Source organism: Penaeus japonicus, unplaced genomic scaffold (genome assembly GCF_977035675.1).
Source record: "Penaeus japonicus unplaced genomic scaffold, GWHDUDI00000001_assembly GWHDUDI00000028, whole genome shotgun sequence".
Taxonomy (NCBI): Eukaryota; Metazoa; Arthropoda; class Malacostraca; order Decapoda; family Penaeidae; genus Penaeus; species Penaeus japonicus.
Window position 1 is genome coordinate 27,011,638 of NW_028234430.1, and position 2,500 is coordinate 27,014,137.

Genomic DNA, 2,500 nt, shown 5'->3' on the forward strand with positions numbered 1-2,500 from the left:
TTCGAATAACGATTTAAAAGAGAGAAAAAAATATATATGAATTACATACCCATCCTAAATAAATTCTATACCTGCAAACTTTAAACCACAATGCCATTTACATATAAGAAAAAAAAAGATATATATAAACTATATGACCTATTCAACATATTCTATCAATTCAGAAAACAAAGTAAATATAAGTTAATGCAAATGAGTGACGTCAGCAAAATGAGGTCACAAGCAGACCTCGTTTCCAGTAGTGAGATCTTGTGCCCTTGAGGTGGGATTATTCAGGGTAAATTGACTTGGTTAATGATGTTGATAATTATTGAATGGAAGGGGAAAGGAAGAAGGAAGGAGGAGAGGGGAAGGGAGAAGGAGGGGAAAGGAGGAAGGAGGAGAGGGAAAGGGGGAAGGAGGGAGGAAAGGGAAAGGGGGAAGGAGGAGGGTGAAGGAAGAGGATGGAGGGAAGAGAGGGAAAGGAGGAGGGAGGAAGAAGGAAAGGGAACTGGGGAAATATAAAAGTGTGAATATGGGAGATTGGGGGAGGGGGAGAGAAGGAATGTGAGAGGGGAAGAGAGGAAAAGAAAATGGGGAGAAAGAAGGAAGGAAGAGGAGAGATGGAGTAAGAGTAGAGAGAATAGGAATGAACGGATGGTGGGAGGGGGATAAAGAAAGGGGGAAGGAGAAAGGAAGAGGGGAGGAGAGGAGAGAGAGAGAGAAAAAAAAAGAACTAACCTGATCATTTTTGAAAAAAAAGATATTTACCTTTTTATAAATTACAAAAATAAATAAATAAATAAATAAATAAATAAATAAATAAATAAATAAAAAATTACAAAATAAAAAAAAACAAAATTCCTAAAATCAGTTACTCAAAATCTTATAAGAAAGTACACTACAAAGAGTTTGCAATGTCACTCTATCTATTCAATCGCAATGCAAAAGAAAAAAAAAGAAGAAAAAAATACGTACAGATGATACAAACAAGTGGGTAAAATGTAGGGGATCTTTTGCGCTTTCTCTCAATCTCTCTCTCCTCTCTCTCTCTGTCTCTATCTCCCTCCCTCTCTCTTCTTTTCTGTCTCTGTCTCTCTCTCTCCCTCTTCCTCCCTCCCTCCCTCTCTCTCCTCATCTCTCTTCTACCTCTCTCCCTCTTCTCCACCCTCTCTCCTCTCTCTATTCTCCCCTCTCCTCCCCCATCTCTTCATTTCTGTTTCTGTCTCTCTCTCCTCCCTCTCTCCCTCTTCCTCCCTCCCTCTCCCTCTCTCTCTCTATCTCCCTCCCTCCCTCTCTCCTCCCCCCTCTCTCTTCATTTCTGTCTCTGTCTCTCTCTCTCCTACCTCTCTCCCTCTTCCTCCCTCCCTCTCCCTCTCTCTCTCTATCTCCCTCCCTCTCTCCTCCCCCCTCTCTCTTCATTTCTGTCTCTGTCTCTCTCTCTCCTACCTCTCTCCCTCTTCCTCCCTCCCTCTCCCTCTCTCTCTCTATCTCCCTCCCTCTCTCCTCCCCCCTTTCTCTTCTTCTCTGTCTCTCTCTCTCCTACCTCCCTCTCTCTCTCCCTCCCTCCCTCTCCCCCTCCTACCTCTCTCCCTCCCTCCCCCTCTCTATCTCCCTCTCTCTCCCTCCCTTAAGTATTTAAACTATACAAAACGCTTTCTCTCTCCCTCATGACAAGTCATTTTCGTACCACCTTCTAGTCACGTGATCTCCCTTTTCTTCACCACACTCACCATACTTATCTCACCATTCCTCTCTACACTATCCTGAGTTTTGAAATAGATAAGTGGGGCAAGTTAACAATTATGGATAAGATATATACATATTTCTATTGTATATCTAGACTGTAGATCTATTGTTTATATATATTTATTTATTCTTCTTTAATGAATATACTATTGATGTAAAGAAAAATAAGCACTGTAAATCATGGAATAAAATATTTGAATTTGTTTCTATTGTTGTTATGTCGAGGGAATGCAACCCTTTAAACCAAGCACATTGCAATGCAGGGACTCAGCCTAAGACAATGCAAAGATAATAATGATGTCAGAAAAAGAAAAGAAAAGAAAAAGAAAAAAACAATAACAAATTCCATTCATTACAAATAACAAGAAAGACAAAGCAAAATTTCCTGGTGCATAAAAAAAAACAAAATCTTTTTTTTTATTATTATTATCATTTAAAGCAATCCGTTTGATGTTATAGATAAGGTTAACTTCTAGGTCATTGAATTTATCATCGTTATTGCTGTTATCAACATTATTATTATCATTATTTAAATTATCCTTGTAATTAGCATCGTTATAATTACTCCTTTTATGTGATTGTCATTACTATAACATAAATCAACGTTGCTTTTATTATCATAATCATCTTTTTTTTTAATCATATTCAGAACGATGTGCTATTGTAATGATAAAAAATGTGAAAGAATTATTCCCAGTCAGTTATCTGCCGACAGTCATTTATCTTTCCATATATCTTATTCCGTCATTCGAGTTTAACCTTTACACGGGTG